General features: G+C 39.6%; 1 protein-coding gene and 1 long non-coding RNA gene across 2 annotated transcripts in view; both read left to right on the plus strand.

Annotated features, from left to right (window-relative positions):
- The first annotated feature begins 8,546 nt into the window (after positions 1-8,546).
- Positions 8,547-13,514, plus strand: LOC113748160 (uncharacterized). Its single transcript, XR_003464172.1, has 3 exons — positions 8,547-8,685; positions 11,236-11,379; positions 13,321-13,514. It is a non-coding gene; the product is annotated as an uncharacterized LOC113748160 (long non-coding RNA).
- An 88-nt stretch (positions 13,515-13,602) lies between these two features.
- The window catches only part of LOC104923588 (pleckstrin homology domain-containing family M member 3), a 36,359-nt gene continuing 36,302 nt past the window's right edge, over positions 13,603-13,659 (plus strand). The window contains exon 1 of the mRNA XM_027291230.1: positions 13,603-13,655. The gene's annotated coding sequence lies outside the window, so the exon portion shown is untranslated. The remainder of the gene's footprint in view (positions 13,656-13,659) is intronic.

The following is a 13,659-nucleotide window of genomic DNA, read 5'->3' on the forward strand; positions in this document are numbered from 1 at the left end:
GAAGAGGGCAGAGGAGAGGGAGGAGAGGCTTTTGAACCTCCTTGAAAAAATAGTTGAGAAAATGTAAATTAGATTAATAAATAACAAAAAGGAAATACATGTCTCACTTTGTTTTCAATTGAAATACAGTTCTTTATGAACTTAACTACTAAATTATAACATATGAACATTTGAACAAACAAAATTATAGAGAACATAAAAACAGATCAAAGGCTACTGAAACTATTTACATGAATAACATCTAAGCTTTAACCTATTAACGATTGATTGTGATTTGATTTCTTTATCTTTCTTGTCTCTTAATAATCGTGGTCTTGCAGACCTGGAGGATTGTTAATTGGTGCTGAAACAGCAGCAACAATGCGACCACGCAGCCGTTCTCCGCATGCCAAATCTGGCTGGACCTGATCGCCGCCATCATCAGGCAGAGATTGTGGAGAATGGCACAACAAGCGATGACTTTGAGGCAAAGTGTGGCTTCACCTCCAAGACCTTAAAAAAAACTGAGCCTCAACAGGGTTTCTGACAGGCTCCATGTAAGAGGTGATCAGGGCGATTGGTTCTGAGGTGCAGGGATACCCACCATCTTCGAGAATCTGGAAGCCTTCAGGTGGGTATAACTTCTGGACGTAAAGGGGGCTGTTCTTTAAAACTTTGGCATCATAGACAGAGCCAGGGTAGCCAACAAATATGTCCAGAAACTGGCACTGGTGCTCACACACTGCTTGGAGTTGTATGGAGTGAAACAGTTTTCTGTTAAAATAACATTGGGCATCAGCACTTGGTGGCTTAATGCGGATGTGGCAGCCGTCAATACTGCCCACAACTCTGGCAAACGCTGCAGATCCAGAAAATGTACATAGATCGTTTAATTCGCCATTTATTAATGATGGTTAGTACAGTGTGTGACTAAAAGCTGAGTGAAAAGTGACAATACCACTGTTTGACAAAAGCACTGTGGTAGGCTATGAAAACCAATTGGCTCTATGCTCAGCTCCAGCAGGGAGTCAGCAGGGGGTGTAGTTTGACGGAGGATCGTTTATTGTTCAGAGAATTAAAGAAAATGATATCGACTCTAATTAAAAAGGCGCTAAAAAGTAGGCTATCAGTCACAATTTGACGACGCCTTGCTGGTCTTAGAAGAGCAGCGCATCTTCTCCTTTCTCTCTCTCGCAATTCTAATTCTCCTCCTGATCATCAGTAATTGAATTATTGATAAAACAAACACAGCCAGACTGACAGTAGACGGCATTTCTATAGCACTACGGGAGTTTTCTAGAATAGGGGGATGGCGGATGGATGGATGGATGAGAGGATGAGAGGCGCGAAACAAATTCATGAGTTGTGGAGCAGTACAACAGTCACGTGGCCAGTTTATTCTATTGTTTATTTTATTACACATTTCAAAACGAGGCAACTTAAATGGCTTCCTACATTGGCCTGCTTGCAGCTGTGTGACTGCCGTACCTGTCCTTTGTGTATTCTGATTCTGGAATAACTGATTCTGGGGTTCTACCTGGTTGATCCTGCCAGCAGCACATGCTTGTCTCAAAGATTAAGCCATGCAAGTCTAAGTACACACGGCCGGTACAGTGAAACTGCGAATGGCTCATTAAATCAGTTATATCCTCGCATCAAATCAAATGAATTCAGTTCAGCAGTTAAAAAAGATTTCTAATACACAATCTCTTACCTGGTGACTTACCTTCAGTTCTCCTTCTGTTCTCCTCACCTCCTCTCCTGTCCTCCCCTCTCCTCCTCCTCCTCATGTCCGAACCCTCCAGGGCTGGGAGGGCCAGCGTGAAGGGCCAGCAATGGGCTCCATGTCCCACGACGGAGCCCGTCACCGGCCACCCACCCACCTCCAGGGGTGGTGGTGGTGGTGGTGGTGGTGGTTGTTGGGGACCCACCCAGCTCCAGCGGTACCTGGTTGATCCTGCCAGTAGCATATGCTTGTCTCAGAGATTAAGCCACGCAAGTCTAAGTACACCTGGTGACTCACCTCCTCTCCTCCTGTCATCTCCCCTTCTCCTCATTGTGTCCTCTCCTCACCTCTCCTCTCCTCGTCTCCTCTGCTCCTCCTCTGCTCCTCTTCTCCTCTCCTCTCCTCACCTCCTCAAAAAGACTTACCTGGTGACTTACCTTCAGTTCTCCTTCTGTTCTCCTCACCTTCTCTCCTCTCCTGCCCTCTCCTCCTCCTCCTTATGCCCTTTCCCCTTCTCCTCCTTGTGTCCTCTCCTTGTCTCCTCTTCTTCTCCTTGCGTCCTTTCCTCACCTCTCCTCCTCTCCTCTCCTCTTGTCTCCTCCAGAGTATTTTTTAACATTGCTGTCCTCTCCTTTACTCTCCTCTCCTCCAACAAAAATAGATAGAGAGAGGAGAAGAGAGGAGAAGAGAGGACAGCAAGGTTAAAAATACTCTCCTCAACACAAATTCAAACACATTCAATTAAGAAAATCAAAAATTCAATTCAATCAAATCCAATCAAATAAATTCAGTTTAACAGTTAAAACATATTCCTAGTACACAATCGTTTACCTGGTGACTTACCTGGTGACTTACCTGGTGACTTACCTGGTGACTTACCTTCACTGCGAGCACGTCTTCTCTCCAGCATGATGCTCCGCAATGCCCCCACCCACTGTGGCTCAGGAGAGTGAGGGGGAGAGGGAGGGAGAGAGAGAGGGGAAGAGAGAGAGTGAGGGAGAGAGGAGGGGGGAGAGGGAGAGAGAGGGAGAGAGGAGGGGGGAGAGGGAGAGAGAGAGGAAGAGAGAGAGAGACAGAGGGAGACAGAGAAGGAATGAGAGTGGTGCCCACCCACCTCGTTATCCAACGCACACAACCCCCTCTCTCTCTAGAGAGAGAGTGAGGGAGAGAGGAGGGGGGAGAGGGAGAGAGAAGGGGAGAGAGAGGGGGAGAAGAGGTTAGTGACAGGGTCCTCCGGAGGATCAGCCGTGGGACGCCGTGTCCGGTAGGGCCCGGGACAGGAACAGACGTCCAGGTGAGGCGGTGGTACATCTGAAGGCAAAGACAAATACACCTTTCAAACTACTGCTCCATGTCACATGAACACACTGTGCTGAAAGGTTTTCATTCCACAGTGTTCTTAGCAGGATATGTTTATACAGCACCAGTCAAACGTCTCAACACACCTTCTTCACAAAGGAAGGCTGGAGTGGCTCACTGGGTTTCTGGTCTGAGCGCCTCAGGATGAGCCTCGTAGGATGATCAGTCGGCACCAGAATCCACTGCTTCTCCTCCAACACTGAAGTGGAGGAGCAAGAGGAAAAGTCAGAGGAATAACCAGTGAGATATCCGGGGGAAGAGTGAGGGGGAGAGCTCAAGGAAGAGCTCAAAGAAGAAGTGCTAGGGAAAAAGGGAGAAGAAGGGGAAAGGGGAGAGATAGGGGGAGGGAGAGGGGAAAAGTGAGGGAGAGACCAAGAGGGAGAGCCAGAGAAGGAGCTTGAGGAAGAAGAGTGAGAGGAAGAGTGAGAGGGAGAGAAACCACTGCCAGAAGCTGGTGCCGGGGTCCTGTGGGGCACCAGCTCTGCAGCACCGGAAGGGTCCGGAACCGGGTCCATCTGAAAACAAAGACAGATACACCTTTAAAACCACTGCTACATGTCGCATGAACACACTGTGCTGTACTATGACTTCATCTGCTGCTGTTCAATTAAAAGTACCACAATAGAATAATTCTGCAGCACATCAAAAATACACAAAAGTAAAAGCATAGTTCATTATTAGCAGGACAAATAGTAAATGATGAAATGTATTCATTTCACAGAGTTCTTAGCAGGATATGTTTATACAGCACCAGTCAAAAGTTTGGACACACCTTCTGATTCACATGTGTTTCTTTATGTTTCTATTATTTTATACACACTAGATTAACACTGAAGACATCAAAACTATGAAGTCATATGTGGTGAACAAAATAAGCCTAATCAAAGCACAATATGTTTTATATTTTAGATTCTCCAAAGCAGCCACCTTCTGCTTAGCGACAGCTTCACACACTCTTAGCATCGGCTCAGTCGGCTTCATGAGTTGAGCGGTTCTTCCATAATATAGATTACTACAGCAGTCACAAACTGCTATTTACTGTACGCCAACTGATGGTCTCAAATACATCTTCAAATACAATAATACTTCAATACTTCAAATGCATGAAGGAGGAAAGAAAATCCTCTGCATCAACTGAGTGCGCAAAGCTGTCAAAGTAAAAAGGTGTTTACTTTAAAGAATCTAAAATATGAAACATAGTCATGTTCATGTGTCCAGTGTTAATCCACTATGTAGAAAATAATAATAAAAATAAATAAATAAAAGAAAATTTGGACATTTTGTCCAGACTTTTGACCATCAGTTAAAAGATTCATAAACTTAGTGAGTGGGTTAGTTTACTTATTTACTCACATTATTATTTATACACATTATTTAACTGTAAATTTGATCTTTTATATATATATATATAAGTTCATATATATATTTATATTTTCTTCTTAATAGATGATTACTTGTTTAACATATGTTGTTACCTGGAGTATTGTAACAAAACAATTTAATTATTAAGTATTTCTGATTCTGTCAACTTCATAATAATCATTGTATTTTTTCAAATGTTCGTTTCTTATTACTTTCCTACATTACACGATTTTTTAAACATTCTCTGTGACTTTACCTGCTCTTGTCAGACTTTCAATAAACTGTCTACAATGTTCCTTTACGGATTAATAGCAGCCTTCGTATCTTCTATAACATCTTTTTTTTTTATCATTAATCAATTCATAGGAGCAGTTTCTCACGGCATTATTTGAAAACAACAGTTTTGTGATGTGTTGCAAACCTCTTCACACTGCACTGCTGCTCAAAGTGTGTTATTAGTGGAGAAAATGACACTACATATGTTACACGATATGAACATTATTTCACACATGCACAGATTAAAGGAATATATATTGTTTACATGAATACATGGACACAACCCGGAGGAAACACCTCTGGGTTTTTACAAACGCTTTGTCAAAATAATAATAATAATAATAATAATAATCAAACGTCTATCAAAAATTATGAATTTAGATTGAAAATTGCGGATATTAACAGATTATCAGTGAATTGATGGTAAAATACATTGAAAACAACAAGAATTTGAAAAAAATAAATAAATCTCACGTCTTCCATGCACAGGGTCGTGTACTCAGATGTCGGCGCGCTTGTCGGGAACGTTTAAGGGAGAAAAAAAGGTCCGGTAATCGTTGATCGATGAAAAAGTTTTGCGGTGATAGTTTCTGTGACTTGTCTGTCGCTCGGAATGTTTGGAAATGATGAAGTTTGCAGAAAGATGCGCCTGAAAACAAACCATAGCAACCGTGGAATCTTTCAGATGATGTCATTACGCATGCGCACAGTGCAGCGTCTCACCTGGACGGTCACGGGTTCCAGCTGCTGACCGCCTCAGACGTACCTGTGTGGACAAGTTCACTCCCTGTACAGACTCATCAGATTGTCTGTTTCCTGCCAACTCTCCATCTTCATTCATCTTTTTTCTTTCATCAGTGTTTGTAAAAAAATAAAATAATCATATTCTGAGCTCAGTCTACTCAAATCCACCAGTCAGCAGTTGCTTTGTCATTTAACATCGCATCTGGATTTTACCAGATCAAACACTGTAATGGACAATGGTGCAGATGTTGATCTGCGTGCTTGCTGATTACAAACAAAAATGATTGTGATTTATGATTACTGATGTTATAAAAATGAGGATTTATTCTGGGGTTCAGATGTTTTGATCATATAATGTGTGTTTCCTGTTTTTTGCATGTCTCGTGCACTTCCCTTATTTGGACTGTGTTTTGCTGAGGATGGCAGGGAGAGATATCAGTAGTTCAAGGACAGGAGAGACAAGGACGTGAGAAACAGTCCTGAGAAGTGTCATTTTGATACATAATATTCATTGTTGAGCAGACTCATCAGTGAGGGAGGTGTCTGAGACAGCCCATTTTAAGAAATGTATAAGAACCAACTGTCAGAGCTCCTCAGGGAGCCTTTTCTCTGTAACCCTCTTGTGTGTTGCACTGTTAAACGCTCCTTCTTGTACAAGAATAATAAATTCAACTTAAACTTTGAATCCAGTCCTCCTTATTCAAGGGTCCTTCCTTAAAAATTCTCGTAACAACGGACAGCTCCTTATTGCAGTAAATCACCTTCACTCATGAGCTTTCATGTACAGTGAAGCATGATCGCTGATCTGAAGGAAGCAAAGAAACCTGACCTGCTGGTGTCAAGACAACAACCTCAGCCTGAAGGTCAGTGATGCTCAGGAGATGATAGTGGACTTAATAACAATGATCAATGATTTCTGCTTTAATAAAGCAAGTTATTTTTAGTTTTTAAGTTATTTTAGTTATTTTACATTATTCTGATCGCTGTTGCCTAAAGGGATGACAGCATATTTACACAGATGATCAAATTTGCAAACTACTCTTGAGCACAAGTTCAAATCCAACAGTTAAACAGTTTGTCAAAGCTGCACCAACAGGTCATCATTATGTGTTCAGACTTTTCCTGTAGCAGCACTGTGTGCATGTTGTTCACTTAAAAAGAAAAAGAAAACATGATTTTGAGCCTCGACCTTTCTTTTTGTGACGTCATAAATTAAAAGAGATATCGAGTATCTCTTTTTAAACTAGTGTTGCATCGAAGTATAAAATTCTGCCATCTTGACAAACAGATTCTTCATGTGGGATTGACTCAAGGATAATTCTGCATGTACTCAAGTCAAAACACATATTTTGCAAGGATGAATATATTTCATGGCAAATATTTTATTTACATTAATATCATTTATAGTTTTATTTATTTTTATGAACAGTGCATTGAACAGCCACAGGTCACTAGAGGCACGCCATCTTTGTTACAGTCCTTCTCTGCTGCTTGATACATATACACCAAGATCAACAAGAATGTAGAACAAAATAATGAAATGTTGGGTAATTAAATAGACCTTTTGTGTATTGTACGGACGCATGCATTCATACATTTCATCTCTGTTATATAATTAGTTAATTTAATTTGTATTCTCAATTTTTTAATTGAATTAATTTGGTAAATATCATACTATTATCTCAAAATAACAAATGTTATCCTGAGATGATAGAATAATGGGAAAAAGTATTTACATTGTTTTAAATTCTATTCAATCGATTGCTCTGCGTACCATTAGAGGGAGCTTGTGTGCCACCAGTTTGAGAGTCACTGTGTGAGGAAATAAAATGCATGAATGAAAAGAAAAGTATGTCTATGAACAGCCATTTCATACTGGCACAGGTCAAATTTTGCAATTGAAGCTGTCCTGTGTGTGGAATTTAGTGGCATCTAGTAGTGAAGTTGGAGCCAACTGAATGCCCCTCACCACACCCTTTCGTTTTTTAAGGATGAAGGTTAATCTACAGTGGCTGTGAAACTCACAAACTGAGCTAACATTAGCTAACAGCAGCTGTAGTTCGCAGAGAGTTGATGCAGAGCAGCCGGAGGACATCAGTGGGAAAACCGGAAAACATCTTCCTCATTAAAACACTAATTCAGTCACCACCAACTATTTGAGTGATGTGTCAAACTGGATCATATTTAAGCATTACATACTTCTGATGGGTTGCAGATTTCAGGAAGGTGGTTAAACCAACCAAGAAAACAACCTTTGGTATCTTTCTTGGCATCACTGATATTTTTGATATCAATGATACTAAGTAAGGTTCATGTTGGCTCTACTGCACTTAATTGGTCTTGTTGCATTGACCCTACTAGTTCATGACAAAAGGCTGCTGTGAAAAAGATCCTAAACGTACTAAAATGCGTGCGTTCTTTTAAAGACCTAAACAACTTTATGTCTCCTGACAAAATCACCCCAGTCTTTCCTGGAGCTTTCAGTCTCTTTCAGTCTTCTCAGCACTTTAAGGACTTTTTCCATGTTGGCTTAAGAATGACCCCCTCAGAGCAAACTGTGCTGAAAGCTCCAGAGCAGCTACTGAATGAACCTTGAGGCAAGACAGTTTCCTGTTTCAGCGGTCAAGAATGAACAGATCCTAACACCTCTTTTGCGTGACTGATCGTCCCTGAGGTCCATCCAGAGTGACTTGTTGTTTCATGTTTATGCCGCAAGATGGAGCCGTTGACAAGTGAACTGTGTGGTGCCAGAAAATGTGTTTCACAGAATAAGAATATTGTTCAGGTAAATATTGAACAGTTTATCTGGAATTTAGTAATATTCAGTGTCAAGTTTGCATGTGTCTATGTATATTTGTGCTTGTGTTTGTATATTTACTTTAAATTGCTATTTGGATTACTGTTTTATTTGTTTATATTTGCTTGCATTTCATTCTTCTTCTTCTTCTATTATCCTTCTTGTTTATATATTAACTTTGTAGACTGTTGCATGTTTGTGTGTTTGATTTGTTTGCATTTGCTCTTGATATATGTTTGTATTTGTGTTTCTCTTTGTACTTGTATCTGTGTGTGTGAGTGTGTGTGAGTGTGTGTGTGTGTGTGTGCGTGTACAGGTGTACTTTGTGGCCCTTGTGGACCCTCAACATGATTAGGGGTCCAGCAGGAGTCTCAGAGCAGGGAGCAGCAGCACAGAGGAGCTGATGGAGTCCTGAGCCTGGAGCTGGTTTCTATTGTCCACGGTAATTGGATTTAGTCTGGGAGGAGATATGGCTGCCAGTGAGAGGCTGCAATCATTAGGTGTGAATGAGACGTGTGGTGCCATGGCTGAACACACACACACACACACACACACACACACACACACACACACATTTATTGAGGACTGTGTATTGTGCTGTTCAATGAATATCAAATACATGCACACGTGTCCATGCTAATCCAGATAAATCTGAAATAGCTTTTTTCATGTCAAACACCATCCGACTCCACATGTGAGTTTTCAGATCATTTATAAAAGCTGCTCAACCACCACCCTGAAACATTCAAACAAATAGGACAACAGCTACATCTCTTCTTCATCATCCTCTCATGGTCATCTGTCATGGAGCAGAAGAATGTTTCATAAAGTTAGACTGTCTATGAAACTCTGAGGAAACTTGAAGTTAAGTAAGTTTTCTGTCTTGGTATTTTATCCTTTGTCTAGAGGTGCGCAGTTGGAGAAATGTGAGTTTACAAGACTACTGCTCAGCTCGCTGTTCAACGTTAAATTAGACGCTGCTAACACACTCATTGGGCAATGTAGGCTCCAGGTTTTGACAAGGAACAATGTGTACAATAATAAAAAAATGTCACGGTTCAGCTTCTCTCATTAAATTATCCATCTTGAATCTAACATTTCTTATATCCATTTAGGAGTGTAATTTTAAATCTGAGGAGATGTCTTTTAAGAAAACAAAAGCAAATAAAACTTGATGACGTGATGAAAACGTGATGCAAATAAATAGAACAAAGGCTAATTAAGTAATACATGATTTCACTTGACACCAAACACGCGGTGTACAGAAATCAACGTGTCATAAAAAAACAAACAAATGTGCTCCAAATACACAAACACAATTCGAGTAATGAGAAGATCAGCAAGATATTGGCTTCACTAAAAATCTGATTATGTTATTCTCTATTATTGGATAGAGATATTTTCTAGTGTCTATAGTACTAGTGTTCTTTGCCTTAATTTCTTGTCACAATTTCTTGGATTTGTTTTTTAAAATGTATACACTTGCTGATTTTCTTTTTTAAATTTGTCGTATTTGTTGAAAAACTGGTAAAGATGTAGAAGCTGAAAAGAAAGTGAAGAAGAAAAATATCAAAGTCTTGCTGCAGATGACAGAATTATAATTTACAAAACGAAATAAAAGAAAAAAGACATTTGCAGCTTTGATGTTGTTCCTCCTACAAACAGTGTGTGACGCCACACACAGAAGACAAAGCTAACATTATTACATTATTATCTAAAAGTAGAAAAGTTTCCCATTTTTATCCATCCATTAGATACACAATGAGAATTCCAACCTCACTTTTCCTTCAAAGATATGTTGCTGAAACACCATCCAAAGAAACACAAAGAAAGAAATGCATACTTGATTTAATAATAATAATAACAACAACAGTAATAATAATAATAATAATAAAATGATATATTAATGTAAAGGTGCTTTCATGGCATTCATAGTCACCTTACACCGTATCAAAAACATACAATCAACAACGAAGTCATAAAACAACGTTACAATCAACTTACATGAGACAGTTGGCCAGCAATAACTTAAACAAATCATGAATAAAATGAAATAAGGTGCAGTTATTACAGTTAGAATGATGAAGTTTTAAAATCGTAGTTTTGAAATCTGTGAAATCTGTGAGTTCCACAGTTTAGGTGCAGTGTAGGAGACCTGGCACCCATTGTGCATACGTTGATGAGAATACCGATTCCTTTAACATTTGAAAATGGATAATACTATTGCATATGCATATTCCATAATGCAATCCATACATGACCCCCAATCTTTAAAATGTTTAATATGTGCTGTTTTTTTTTTTCCTTTTTCTTTTAATTTAGTTTTATTTAGATTTGATTGATTGTTCAGTTTGGTGTAAGGAAGAAGTGTACATGTATTATATGTTTGTCAGTGTGTTGTCCTGCACTCAGAGTGCATTGTTTTTTTCTTTTTCCTTAAGTATTTATTTTGTGGGTGAAGGGAAGAGTTGAGGACACAAATGTACTATTATGATTTATGAAAAATGTGTGACGCTGTGCATTTTAACATGGCTTATGGAGACTGAAATGATCTGTGATGCTATTTTTGGCTTCATTCCCCAGCCACGGAGCTTGCCACTTGGTATATGTACAGAAGGACTTATCAGAGCAAGCAAACCTTGTTTTGGCGTCTGCATAGACACCTAACTATTGTTTTAAGACAGACCTGATATATTGTGCACTTATCCTTTAATTAAGCAGCAATAACATCACCTTTCTTTCTCCTAAACAAACACATAGAAAGCAGAGAGAGACCTGCATGTGTTTCAGTTATTGCCCTGTTCTGACCTCTCAGCACATATAAAGATTTACACCAGCACTGAAATGGAGATGTAAGTTTGTGATACTTCTGTCCTCTTGTATCTCAGAGCACCGAAGCAGGCTGGCGCTGCATCAGTAAACATGTTGCATTAGAGGAGAGCACGTTATTTGCATTTTTTAAAAATGTACCTGTGTTTTTGTGTGTGTGCAGATCCAACTTAATCTCAGAGAGGGAGAAACATTTACCAAACACACACACACACACACACACACACACACACACACACGCACACACACACACACACACACATTGTTTCCATGGGAACCAAGCAGCCACTCTGCTCTTCAATAGCGGGTGAGTGAGTCGCGGTAGATGGCTATTGTGTTGTGTGTGTTTGGGGGGTCGGGGTGGCGGTTCGAGAGGGGTTAGGGGGGCAATATTAAACAACGCACTAGACAGATGAAAGCACTGCACATCCTTAAATCTAATCATAATTTAGTCATCACTAGAAGATGGTATGATCAAAATAAAGAAGGAAATAGGCGAGACAGAGAGAGACCTGAGTGCACGAGTCAAGGGAAGGGGGATGTGAGATTGCTGTTAGATGGAAAATGATGGAGTCTCGTGGACAGAGATGGTCTTATTCCTTAAGTTGATGCTTATTTGTTGCATCAGTCCCTACATCCAGGCACACGCACTTAGCCTAAAAGGATTTTTGAAGCTCAGACGCAGATAGACTGCTGCAAAGATGGTGGACTCAAGTCATAACAACCCATATGTGAACTTCCAATCATGCCTTTTTTGAAAATGTAAAAATATGACAAACCAAATTACAAAATTTAAACGGAAATTGCAAAAAACAAAAACAATTTTCTTCAATAAATAAAAATGTTCTGCGCTCACTAAAAGCAAGAAAATGTTCTGTCCGTGTCACATTTTGTGTTCAGTTCAAGAGAAAAGAAAAATCAGAAGAAATCACTGAAATCTACCAATTAATACCTGAGGCATGTCTGACTATTATCCTGCAACAAAGCTGCAGAGAGAGAGAGACAAATTGGAGCCCATTAGGGCGGCCTGGCCCTCCTCTCCTTCACTGGGGAGAACTTTTGAAACAAATTCAGACAAAGAGCATTCAGAGGAGAGGAGGAGGAGGCCCAGCTGAGGTTTTTATCATGTAGGCTTTTGAAAGCTCATAATATTTCTTGGATTGGAGCTACTGATAAACAGGAATTTGTGCTGACATCTAGAATCAAATGTTCTTAACAAGTTTCTCTTTATCATTTTGCCTAAATTCATTAAGCCTGTAAAACCCTTTGAAGCCAGAAGGCCAGTATTAATATTGCTTAATATTAAGCTTTTTATAGTATTAAATAATGACTTCCCATATATTTCAGAATCAGAATCAAGTAAGTTTTCACTTGTCTTGGTGTAATTGGTGCATAAACATTAAGTAAAATTATGAGGAAGATTAAAAAAAAAATCAAGTGTTAAAAAAATATAGATATACATTATGTTTTAAAATGAAAAGAGCTGCACAGTATGTGCAGGAATGTGCATGTTTTGGTTAGGTAGTGTGCAAATGTTTACACAGTGCAGAATATTTTAAATGTGCAGATATTTATCAAAATGAGGTAGTCCAATATATGTTAAATAAAGGCTGTAACACATTGTTTCATGTCATTTTCCAAGACAGATAATAGTGTTCACTATTTGACACAAGTCCAGATTTTTTTTGGATTCCCTAAAATAAAAGTGCACTTTATTGACAGTTAGCTGAACAAATCCAGAAACTAACAGATCAATAGAGCTTTTTCACAGCAGACATTTTGACATGAAACAGTATGTAAACACAGGTCTTACCAATGATACTAAGGTTCAGTTCAGTGAGCCAACATGCAGCACAGCAGCACCCTGACTCTGTCTGACCTGAATGGAACTGAACCTGAAAAAGGTCTGTTCTAAACCAGTAGATGACACCTTTTTCACACCACAAGCAGCGCTCCATGCAGACTGCTGGATTAATCCACTAATGTATCATGTATAAGCTTGTTTCATGTTTTCTTTTCTTTTCTTTTTTCTTTTGGCCAGACCTCCATTCTTTTATTCGTCACTTACTGTGTATTGTAACCACATTATTGCACAATACTAGTACTACTACTAACTAATACCAACTATACTAACATATAAGAGGGTATGTGTTGTTCTGCTTGTTGTGTCTTTTAAATATATATGTTCTTATTTATTTTTAGTTTCTCTTATTGTATTGTTTCATGGAGAAATATTTTTTAAATACAGGCGGTGACTTTGTGGATCAGATCAGCCGGGCCTGGACTGATACCCAGCACGGTGCGTGATCTGGGTGTGATTTGTGTCCTTCCTGCATCCTGAATCAGACTCACAGGAAGTCACACTTCTTTGGCGTGTCACAGCAGATCACTCAGGGTGTCCTCATCAGGTGTCTTCACCATCATCTTGAGCAGGCCGTAGTACTCCCAATGTTTGAGGAGCTCAGGGTTCCTGCAGATATATAAAAGTGTACAATGGTCCAAACATTACACGGAACCTTTATCCTGTAGCCTCAGTTGCATTCAGAGGACTTATCGCTGGCGGACAGTCAAAATGACACAGAGGTAA

This window comes from Larimichthys crocea, chromosome XVIII, assembly GCF_000972845.2.
Source record: "Larimichthys crocea isolate SSNF chromosome XVIII, L_crocea_2.0, whole genome shotgun sequence".
Taxonomy (NCBI): Eukaryota; Metazoa; Chordata; class Actinopteri; family Sciaenidae; genus Larimichthys; species Larimichthys crocea.